The following is an 11,810-nucleotide window of genomic DNA, read 5'->3' as shown; positions in this document are numbered from 1 at the left end:
GATGATTACTTTATGCAACCACAGGAAGAATAAAATCAATTAGAGTGAGAGGTTCAAGGACTGGCTTAGAGATTAGAAAATCTGATATTGGAAAGTGTCTGATGAACTTATTTATTCTTTTGTAAGCAGGTTCTGAGTTTGAACCAGACTACTTTATATGGCAGATGATTTATTTATCACCAGCGTACAGGAGCCTCCTAGCACTTCGCCAATTAGTGATGTTGGCAAAGTGTGTACCAGGGACATGATCCTTGCAGGATAAGGATATCTGTGGATTGGAATCTCCTCTGAACCGATGGGCGGCAGCAGCAATGTTACTTCCAGACAGCAGATTTATGTGGGCATGGAACTGCTCATTACAATCCATAATGTTTATTTGCAATATGCAGCTGGCAGGGATTCCCTGGGACCCAGTTCTGCCAGCAGGTGAAGCTGCTGGGTAAGAACTGTCTGTCAGCAGCAGACTGACACGAGGTGTTTTTCCATGCAGCTGAAAGGCAGGTGAGCAGTGCCATTACTGGGAGAAAACAAAACCTTAAAACCAACGTGTGCAGCTGTAAAGACCACAGCACCTTCTCCTCACCCTTTTCCTCAGTGTTTAATCAAAAGCAGAGCTGGGTTAGAAGCAAACTCCTGACCGAGTGTGCAGACTTCAAACTAATGTGAGCTGGAAGAGTTCAGAGCACTCATTGCATCTCCAGGGCAAGGGCCAACACACACACACACACAAACCCCCAAACCCAACCTATTCTCACCCCCCCAAAACCCCTCGGACAAAATACACCCCCAAAATAAAACCAACCCGGACATCACAGCAGGTAGGGGCAGTGATTGCACAGATGAGCCACCTGAGGCTGAGGGTAAAACCAAGTAGAACAGAGCAGAAGTAACAAATCAAATCATAAGGAGCTTATAGGTGTTTGTTATATTTAAAGGGTGCAATGCTCTCACATATCTCCGTAAGACAAACCACCACGCCCTGTATTTATATAACATTTTCATTCTTTGCAAGCAAGAATATTCTTCAAAAACCGGGGACATTTTCCCAGGCTAATCCAAGCCACCTCAGCATTTGTATTCCGGGATTTTCAGTACTGATGCAGGTGTATTTATTTATTTTTAACACTAAAAAAATAATTAAGGTAGAAGCTTGACATCCTGGCTCGCAGCCCAGAGGTCTTAAAAATGTTTAAAAACAAGAACCCCTAGAGACTGTAGGTTATAAGAATGTACAACTACAGAAGTTTACAAAAGAAATGGAAATCCAAGACGCCATTCTTCAGAAATTTTTGGTCTTTTTTTTTTCTCTTGGGCAGTGTCTCCATCCTGCCCAACAGTACAGATTCTCTTGGAGGATTCCTTTTAGCAAAACACTCTGCAGAGAAGTATGAAGTAGCTAGTGGCAAACAACAGATTCTCCTCCTTTTGATTTACTGTGGAGGCGGGCCTGTGTAGGATTTACACACCTTGTAAACTCTGGATTTATAGGGAACATAGGTTGTAAATGGGCACAGTGTTTTGGTGAACATTTACTTTTTATATTCATTGTGATTCAAGCATGATTTAATATGCATATTTGCAAAGTTTCCAAGAGGAAGTTGGATTAATTTTGCTCCATTTGTGATTCTCTGCATCATTCACTCCAGCAGCCTAGGGCTTGCCAAATCTTAATCTGCCTGGGATTTTTAGAAGTAAGTGTTGAATAAACAAGTAACTCACTAATCAGATGGGTTGGCCAACATCCCAAGGCACAATTAACCTGCCTCAACCAGAGCTGGGAGTGCCGAGCTGTGTTCTGCACTGCTCAGGATGGAGGAAACCAAACTCCCCTCAGTAACACCTTTCAGCAATCAGATTATTTAGGTGGCTCTCGTTTCATATAAATTCCTCCTGATCTATGCAGAAAAATAAGTGTGCCTTGTGCCTCCCCATGTCTCAGAGGAGCATGGACCTCAACCCACCCTTGCTCTTTACAACACACGTCCAGTTTGACTTTTCTTTGGAGAAGATGCTGCACTCTGCATCCTGGGGAGGGTCCCTGCAGGGAGATACCCCTAGGCCTGCACAGAAAGTCCAGCTCAGGATGAGCTAAATGGATCACAACAAAAGCAGTGTCCAGCAGGAAATACATGCACAGCGGGAGAAGGACCTCACACCAAACCAGAGGATTAAGATTTCACCTGTACAGCCATTCCAAAGGGTTTTGTGGTGATAGGCACAGAAGTGCCACCCAAACCTGCAGCACGTGTTTGGTTTTTATAATCTCTGCTGTAGTAACACTCACAGGTTTGGTGTCCTCTGTATAAGGCTACGGGCCTGATAAACACAAAAAATAACATTTTGTGAACAAAAAGCAGTTGTGACGGAAATATTATTTAGAGCACATTTCTACAGAGATAAATACAGATCTACTGGCAGTAGTCACATCAGATTACTGCTGCACAGGGGACTAAAATATTTTTCTTTACAGTTCATTGCAGTCATATACAGCAAAACAAAGCCATTTTCTCCTAAAGAGTGGGAATTTTGAAAAGCCCCAGAGCAGAGTGCCCACCCGAGCCACCTGTGCAAACACGGTGCCTTTGTGCAGGCAGCAGTGCAGCAGAGCTGTGCACTAGGTGGTGGTCATGGACCACCACACAGCCGCACGCCCGGGCAGCGCTGAGCTCCAAAGGACGGTGGAGGAAGTAAATGAGAAGCGTTTAAAGTACAGCATCCAGCAGCTGGTCCGTGCAGAGCTGGATTTCAGCGCTCGTGGGGCTCATCTCCCCCCGGGGCTGTGCAGACACGACCCTCACCCCTCTTCTGTGCAGCAGGGAGACACAGGAGCCCCGGGGCTGCTCAGCCAGGACGGGCTCCAGGAGGGACCCATCTGCACAAAGGGCAGCAGTCTGCTCAGAGCATCTTCAAGCCCCTCTCTGACCAGCTCAGCAATGCCGAGGGTGGGGGCTGAGGGGAAGAAGGCAGGGCCTTCCCACTGCCTCAGGTGTCTGTGTCTGCTGGACATGATGGTGGTAGGGTGCTGGCAGCCAAGCAAGGGTTATTCAGAGTGGAAAGCCTCCATCTCCCAGCCAACCTTACATAAACTGCAGGTTTACATTTTCCTAGAGACTCTGGTTTAGGAGGCAACACACTCAGATTTTCATAGCATCCCTCAGGGTTTTGTCCAGAGTAGAGAACTCTGCTGCTTTGTCAGGTAGAAAATTATTTTCCCACCATTGTTTTTTTCCCACTGCAGCTGCGGGTTTTTTAAGACTTACATTCTTCAAAGAAAAAAATTCTAGACCACAGGTAACGGGCAGCCCTTAAAAGAGCCCTGTATTGCTTTCCTATTTCTAGAAGCGATGTGTTTTTAAAACAATGCTTCTCCCCAACTCCTTTGGGCAATCAGCCCAAGATGAGAAAGGTGAGGGTAGGGGTGGGGGCAATGCAGTGAGGCTGCAGCATGAAGTTAAACAACAAAAGCAATCTGTTTGGCTTGATTTAAACTTCAGTCCTCACATTAGAGACTGCAATAAAGCTGAAGGTCCCGAGCAGATGAGCCCTGTTGAAGGACAACCCGAGCCCTGTCCGTGATGCTCCAGCAGGGTTCCAACAGCAGAGTGGTGCTGCAGCTGGGCCATCCGTCCCCATCCCGGCCTCCTTCAGTAATTCCAGTGACAGAGGCAGGAGCACCACCAGACTCAGAGATTCACCCTCAGTGCTGTATTTCAGCCCACTCTGTTTTCTTTCCTTCCCTTCCCTCGTGTAATTAATATGTTGTCTTTCAGCTTTATTGACTGTGCCCCCCTCTGCAGAGGCTTTTCCTTCCTAGCCACCTGCCCACTGAAGCCAGCTGAGAAGACAGCAGACATCTGGATGTCTCAAAGCCCAGCAAGTCTTTTCAGCAAAGCATTTTTTCACACTCTCGGAGCCCGTCTCCTGATGAAAGGAATTGTGGAGCGGAGCCCGTTAGCAGCGGGAGCAGTAATGGGAGTAATAGGGTAGTGCAGAGCTAACTGTGGCGCTTAGGGACTGTGACACTGCCTGACAGTGATTGATTAAGAGGTTGAAACTCTGACTGTGGCACTTGGCTGTTAAGAATAAAACGAACTTTCACTCCTCACTCGTACACATCCATCACAGGCAGACAGGCGTTAGCTTCTCCTGTAATGACTGCAGTTTCTTTTGTGAGAGGGAGGCATGAGATGGAAATTCAGTTCCTTCTGTGATTCGAAAAGCATTTTAATTCATCAACTTTTCTGAAAGGATCTTTAAAGAAGAAATAACACTTTCTGGTAACACAGCTGGGTTTCAGCATGTTCAGCATCTCAACTATCAGACTCTTCCTTGTCTGGCAGAGAACCTGGTCAGGGATTTTGAAGAGAATGGCTGGGTGTTGTCCCCATGAGGATGCAGCAGTGCCCAGGGCAGGGCAGCCACCAGCACCTACCAAAATGCAGCGTCTGGAACATGTCTGCCAAGTTTAGAATATTCCAAAGCCCTGCCCAGAACAGAGAACATGTGTGGATGCTATGAAGGGCATCTCTGTGGGATCAGCTTGTGTGTTACAGGGTGCTCTCACATTTCTGTACTGCCCCATGTGTACAGCTCCAACTGTTTTGGTTTCAGGACTAACCCTGATGGTACTTGTGTGATCCAGGGCCTGGCTAATGCCAGTGAGAAAGGCCTGTGATCACAGAATCCCAGGGTGGTTTGGCCTGAGAGGGACCTCAAAGCCCATCCAGTGCCACCCCCTGCCATGGGCAGGGACACCTTCCACTGTCCCAGGCTGCTCCAAGCCCCGTCCAGCCTTGGCATAGACACTGCCAGGGATGTGGCATCTTAAAAAAGATGTAAGTGGGCTCCCCCTGCTTTTGTCTTCTCCCTTTAGCCTTAGGGCACCCCATGCCAGCAGCTCTTCCTGGGACACTACTGTGGCCATGGGCTGTTGTGGGAAGATGCCTGAAAACTTCATCAAATATCAAGTCACAACACTGAATCAATAGGAACAGGCCCATCCAAGCTGCTAGAAAATAAGGATTATCTTTAGGAAAAATGACAATACCACAAATCTCTGAAGAGGTAATTGTCCTTAGGAAGATGATATTATAAAGTCATTTAAAACTGCAATTTGAAAGTGTCACTAAATAGAGACAGCGAGTATGGAAGCACAAAGACCAGCTCAGCTCCACATTTAAAGCAGCAAATTGTCAGATGAGCCATTTACTGCCTGGACTGGCTCACATGCAAGTGATTTGCTGAACCATGTCTCTCGGTGCTCTTGGCTTTGCCATGTAGGAACCATATTACGGTTTCCAGCACTGATCTCTCTTGTTCAGATCATAAAACGACTTGGGGTTTCGTAAATTAGTTTCACATTTCCCTCAGCTGCATTTAGCTCCAGTTTACTTTGATCTCTCTTTCTCAATCCCAACTTTGGCCTATCTTCAAAAAAAAAAAAAAGAAGAATTTACATTATGGTCAAATTAAGGCCCATTCAACCATTTGCCATTTTGAGAAGCTTATTTGCCTTTTCAAAAATAGCAAAATCTTCAACACAAATCTCAGGAGGATCTCATCCATCCAGGCTACTTCCAAACCCCATCAGCCTCCTCGGAGTGCTGCCACAGCATCCCAGTAGGATGATGGCTACAGAAGAAAGCTAATCAAGGCTATGATCACCTGCAACATCACTTGCTTAGTTCCCCACTTCATCCTCCTCAGCTCTGCTTTCACTCTATCTCCTCCACTTCCTGTACCTTGTCCTACTGTGTGCTCCAGCTCTGTCCCAAGTGCTCAGCCAGTGTCACATCACTGCACATCACCCCTGGCTCGGTGCTCTGAAATGCCGTGGCTGCACCAAAGAGCACAGGATCTTCTCTGCAAGTGAAAATGGAAGCTCCCCAAAGCCAAGCATTGCTTCATTCGGACCTTTATTAGCCTCAGATCAAATACTGTACAAACGTAGACATCAGCTAACAGCATTTGAACAATTAATTTATTTGCCAAGTTTTTTGTACTAATGACCTAACCAAACAGGTGCCAGCAGCTTTGATTATTCCCCAGACACACACGTTGCTCTAGCTATCCAAGAAGATGAGCATAACTTTTTATATTCTTGATCAAAACAGTCTTCAAAAGCAAAATTCAAAGTCACCATTTGCTGTGTCCACACTCCCAAGATAAATCGAGCTTGCAGCGAGTGCACCCACGGCAGTAAACCCGTAATGCCTGTCTGCTCACACAAGGGGAAAACACAGAGGGGTGTGAGCGTAGCCAAAGCTAATCCATTCACAAAGTTGAACAGTGCTCTGCAGAAAGCTTTTTTGGAGGAGTCAATCAGCGCAGACAGCTCCGATGTTTCCTCTTCAAAGCACGGCAGCCTTTCATGTAGGCTGGCTCTGTGCATAAGGAAAGTATTTTTAGCAATGCATTGAATGGTTTGACATTGAGAGAACTGAGGGACATTGTCGTGCTGCGAAAACTTGGATAGTTAATCCTTGTACTGAGGACTTTCTGGGCCCAGAGAACAGCCTGGAAGCATTCACAGACACTATAATTATTCCCATTTCTACAACATGCATTCAAAAGAAACTCCTGTACTCTCATGTCATTGTCCAGTCCTCCCAGCGATTGCTAAAATATTCCTGTGTGAACATCCCTCCTCCTATTTCAGACTCAGGATTTAGGTAGACACAAGGTCAAGGACATTGGAATGGATGTTAAGGAATCTTGCCTGGGATTGGTGCTTTTGTAGATATAAAACACAAATAGAAGCAAATTTATTTGCAAATGTAACCCAGTTTCCCAGGGAATAGAGAGCCAGGACAGCAGCTGCATCCTTATGGCACTTACTGTCTCAGGAACATAAGATTTCATGAGTAAAAGGGGTTTCCACAGAAAATCTCTCCTGTGGTCATTCCTGTTGCAGGAAATAAACCTTTGGAGCCATAACACCCAACTTGATCTAATTTGGGCAAGAAACTGCCTCACCTCAGCAGCCCTGAGATGCAGAACATGGAAAGGTGCGGGTGGGTGGTGCCACTGTCCCTGCTGAGCACAAATGCCCCGTGCCAGGGGCCCTTCAGCAGTGACAAGGACCAAGCAGGCACCCAGGGATAAAGCTGCAAATGGATGTTATTACAGACTAGAAAGGAGAGATCAGGTAGATACAAACACCTGCAATCATAAAGCTGTATTTTCACGTGCACTGCAGAAGTTTTTAGTCGTCACACTGACATTCTGCCATTGCAGGTGCTGAATTCTGTGCTTAGGTAATTAGGAGACAAGAGTTATCTATATCATATAAAACTGTGCCATTGTTTGCTACTACATGATGAAAACCTGCAGCCCTTAAACTATTCAAAGCACAGCGTTCTCTATGTCTAACTGAAAAGTATGATAACTAGACAACAAGCACAGCCTTTCATCAACCAGAAGTCCTAAATTATGACTGGTATTAATTGTATATAATTGAAATGATAAGTTCCCCAAGATAAATCATACCTCACTTGTAAATCTTACAAATATTTTTTCCCAACAATTATAAAGAAGTTCTCATTCATAAGCATTTAGAGATTAATGCAGAGGTATGGATGTAATTTCTTTGCAAATGAAGCTACGTCAATGTCACTGCTATTCATAAATCTCTAGGCTCCATATTTTTTTAATGAAGTGTAACGGGTTATGAATCAAGGCAATTTTTTATTGTTTGGTGTATAAGCCTTAAGAATCAGAAACAGGTTTTATAATCTAATTTCCCCAGAGATTATGTAACAAAAGTGATAAACTTAGAGTTAGTACAGCAATGGTTTTGACAGCTATGACTTTTTCCCCAGAAGAAAGTAATTTGAATTTAGATTAAGACACATCACTATATCTTTCCTTATAAACTGTTGGATTAAGTTTCTTGGTCGCTCTGTGTGCACGTTTGACTGAGTGAACCAAAATGTGGAAATTAAAAATGTAGGAAGGGAGCAGCTTCTGCATTCCATTGACCTTTATATTAGTTAAGCATTTGAATTTTAATATATGTATGATACATACTTTAATTAAAGTGTAAATCAGAACTCTGACTTCCTCAGATTTATGAGCCGGGTATCACCAAAGCGCCATTCAACCCTTCCACCAGCAGCTCCTTCATGGCAGCAGCACTGCTGCTGTGTGACACACCAGAGCTGATAGCAAAAGCATCTGTAAGTTAAAGGTGAGAACTTCTGGCCAGTTATCTTTAATTTAAATTTGAATATGAAGGCAATCAGCAGAAAATATTAGAGAGAGAAAAAGTACAAGCTGGCTGCACAAATGAATAGAGACAGAGGAGTAAAAGTCTCTTTCTGCTTGTACCTAATAATTTTATAGTACAGCCTGTCTGGATTATCCCCCAGCCAAACACAGGATCACAGAATCATCAAGGTCAGAAAGGACTTTTAAGATCCTTAAATCCAACCAACCTCCCAGCAGCACCACCATGTTCACCACTAAACCAGTCCCCAGGTGCCACATCCACACGTGGTTTGGAACCCTTCCAGGGGTGAGGACTCCACCACTGCCCTGGGCATCCTGCTCCCATGCTTGACCATGTTTTCCATGAAGAAATTTTGAAGAGCACATCCATGTAAAGAGTTCACACAACTCCCAGTGCTATGAATAAGTATATTGAGATAATAGGGGGTGTGCTGGCTTCCCTGCTGCTGTGGAAGGGAAAGGGTGTACTCCTGCTACTCCTGCTTTCAGCACCATTCCAGTTTCCTTTTTTTTTAAATTCCATTTTCTTCAACACCATTCCACTTCCCTATTCAGAAAAAATGAACAAAACCCCTAAAAATAACCCACACCCTACTCCCCCCTTCCCAAAGCAAAAACACTCCTTCAGCACAAACTCCTGTGAAGTACGTGATGCTCAGAAACCTGCCTACGTACATTATTTATAGCAGTGGAACACAACAAGCACATCTTTCACAAATAACCACTCTGGAGGATGTTAAAAAAATAATAATTCCTCAGATTGGCTGTTTATTCCTTTTACAGTAAGTTGTATATTTATAGTAGCTGAACTACGTTCATCACAATTGCCATTACTCAGTCCAGCATGTTCCTTTTCTCTCCCACCTCTTGTCTTACTGCACACTTCTCAAAGATGCTAAAAAAAACCCCCTCTGGTGGAAGAAATCTTACTCTGAGTTTCGTTTGACTTTCATTACATCACTCACAGGAATAATGAGTTCTAGAACACCAGTTTGGATGGAAGACTTCCAACAAATTGGTTTCTTGTTTGGATCACACTTCTCAAGGGGGCACCCAGTCTTACACAGGACACACCACCCTGTAACCCTGCTGCTCCCAAAGAAAGGGGTGCATAGCTTAGCCCCAGTCTGAAAGCTCCAGGAGTAGCTGTGTTGTGTCTGCAAAGCAAGATCACAACAGAAATGAATCCCTGGCTGGAAAATTGCTGGAAGTTTGCTTAGCTCCAAAAGAAACCCTGAAGGTGTGAAGTCTGGTGCTGGTTGTACTTTTTTTCCTGTGTGAGATAGTGGTACCCAGCATCTATCTCTCTGACTCTTTCTGCTGATGGATGCAATGTAGTGCTGTGAATTTTATCTGGGTTTAGATCAGCTGATGCTCCTCTTTAGAAAGAGTCCTTTATCCTCTGGAGCTGGTTCTTGCCCAGTTCTTGCAAGGATTCATCACAAATGACAAAGCCTTTACCAATGCTGTTCTCATTTTGGCCTATCTATAATTCTTAGATGTTGTTTCCCCTCGGAACAATGTTATCTGAGAAGAGCAGGATGGTTTGGCTGCAGTGCTGTGCACGCAGATGGAGAGGCTGAGCCTCCCAGCCCCTCTGCTCCCTGCCTGGTCCTGCCTCAGCCATGACATGGGCACAGGGAAGGGACAAACGTCCAGAAGGCAGAACTTTAGGAGTGAAGGGAACATATGGAAATGAGAGACTACCAGTAATTCCAGAGTTAAATAAAACCCAGAATGGTTTACTTGGAAGGCCTTAAAGCCCATCCAGTCCCACCCTGTGCCATGGGCAGGGACACCTTCTACTGGACCAGGTTGCTCCAAGCTCTGAGTGTCCAACCTGGCCTTGGACACTTCCAGGGACGGGGCAGTCACAGCTTCTCTGGGCACCCTGTGCCAGAGCCTCCCCACTCTCAGGGAATTTCTTCCCACAGGGAAAAATTTCTTCCTAAAATCTAATCTAAATCTACTCTCCTTCAGGTTAAGGCCATTCCCTGTGTCCTGTCCCTCCATCCCTTGTCCCCAGTCCCTCTCCAGCTCTCCTGGAACCCCTTTAGGCCCTGGAAGGGGCTCTGAGGTCTCCCTGGAGCCTTCTCTCCTCCAGGCTGAACACCCCAAGCTCTCCCAGCCTGGGTTCAGAGCAGAGGGGCTGGTGGCCCTGGGTGGACCTGGTGGCTCTAGGGAAAACTGGTGACCTGCACTGCCCATTGTGTTTGAAAGGTGTTTATTCCCTCTTGTGCATGCTGCAGTTTTTGCCTCCTTGTTTCACCAAACAGCACGGGCTCAGCACATCCCATCCCAGCACGGTGCTCCCCCTCAGCAGCCACCCCTCTCACGCCTTCTTTTGCAGCCAGGCTGTATCAGTTACATTAATTCGGGCCATAACTGAAGGCAGTGGCCATCAACCTCTCTTTTATTTTGACTTGCAAAACTCAAAACATTGGCACAGCCAGAGGGAACACTAAAACAAGCGGGGAATGGGCGCTGTGATGTCCTTCTTGTCTCACTGCACAGCACGTGAGCACCCTGAGAGAACACCCCCGACTGCCCAGTGCAAACCCAGCCTGTCCCCAGGCCCAGAGCAGCACCAGGGGCTTTGCAGAGGCTGATGGAGCACCAGTTTCTGCAGTGAGATAACTAATCAAGGTCATTGTGGGATAACTCTGCAAAGCAGTGGATTACAGCAGGGAGGACTTGGGCTCAGGGCAAGTGGTGTTGGCACCCTCCGAGGCTGGCTGAGAAACTGGCTGGGGCTGCAGCCAGAAAAGGTGAAGGGGTGCAGGTGTGGGATGCAGTTCCTGTGGAAGTGCTGTGGTAAGGGAACTGCTAATTAATTCAATACCAAAATACTTGCCTAGGTAGAAGGCTGCTTGTGAATCCCATGCAGATTGAAACAGCAAAACTGCAGCTTCGACACTGCTCTGAGGTTTCCTTTCCTGAAAGACTCCAAAGATGTGAATCTTAGCAAGGGAGTGAGAGAACTGCAAACCAGTTCCCTCTCAGCCATATGTGGTGGGACCCCCATTCAGCCCACATGGCAGAGCTCCCACCTCTGTCTTCACAGCAAACTTATCTCTAAAACTGTCCTGAGACCCATTCCCCTCCTCTGCCTCAGTCAGAGCCCTCCAGATTCCCACTGCAGGGAGCAGAAATTCATTTCCCTTCGCACATCTGAGAGGTAAAGAGCACACATGTCACTGCCCCTGGGGAATGTAAAATAAATTGAGGAGCACTGGCGTGCTCAAAGCCTTGGAGCAGCTGCATCAGTTTTATATAACAGGTTCTAGTTGTCTCTGACAGCTTGACCTTGACTATCAAGGCAAAGTCATCTTTTCCCTGAAGGCTCCTTTCCTTGGGCAGGTTGGTCCCTTCCCTGCTGCCAAGGATGTCCTTCCTTCCCACTCATCCTGCCCTGTCTCCCTCCCAGCTCTGGGTGCCATTTGTTTCTTCCCAGTTGCCATAATCCAGTTTTGTTCTGGGAAAGACTGAGAACACACTGCTGCACCATCACCCTTCAAGAGCTCACACAAAGCAAGAGAAGGGGTTGCTTCCCAAGTTAGCTCTTCTTTCCCTGTGCTGCT

Source organism: Corvus hawaiiensis, chromosome 11, assembly GCF_020740725.1.
Source record: "Corvus hawaiiensis isolate bCorHaw1 chromosome 11, bCorHaw1.pri.cur, whole genome shotgun sequence".
NCBI classification, from domain to species: Eukaryota; Metazoa; Chordata; class Aves; order Passeriformes; family Corvidae; genus Corvus; species Corvus hawaiiensis.
The sequence above is the reverse complement of the archived record's forward strand: the minus strand, read 5'-3'. Positions refer to the sequence as shown.